Source organism: Prunus dulcis, chromosome 1 (genome assembly GCF_902201215.1).
Source record: "Prunus dulcis chromosome 1, ALMONDv2, whole genome shotgun sequence".
NCBI classification, from domain to species: Eukaryota; Viridiplantae; Streptophyta; class Magnoliopsida; order Rosales; family Rosaceae; genus Prunus; species Prunus dulcis.
In genome coordinates, this window is record NC_047650.1 from 41,843,711 (window position 1) to 41,844,278 (window position 568).

A 568-nucleotide genomic window follows, 5' to 3' on the forward strand; every position below is an offset into this window, starting at 1 on the left:
GGGGAGCACATCCTCTTGTTATAACTGGATTTATATTTAGTGTAATAAATATGAAAAACGTGAATTCATATATGTATTGAGCTTAGAGCGCTCAAAAGAAAACTTAATTTTGTAAGTCATATTCATAATGCTAACAATTTTGTGTTGCTCAAGCAAAAGTGTATGTTTATATTACTTGCTCATGTTTTGTGTCATATCGATCGACTTACTTTTTCAACAAGGAGGTACTCAAGGAAAATTGGATGAATACATTATCTGTCTTAGTCCAATAGACTTCCATCCTTGTTCTCTTTGGTGGTATCTTTTCAGGAATGAAGAGTCTGTTTGCCCTTCCTCTCTTGATTTTCCAGTTGTAGGCCTAGTTTTCCTCCACATCTCCTCCCCCACTACTCTTCAGCCATTTCACCTCTCTCACCCTTTTTTAACTCTCATACATACACTCACCCTCTATCAGTCCATTTCTCTCCCCCTTCTAGGAAAACTTAAACCCTAAAATCCTCCTATTTCTCTAGAATTTTCTTGGTTGTCTACTTGTTTGTTGCTGTTGTTTCTCCCCTACAACCCATCC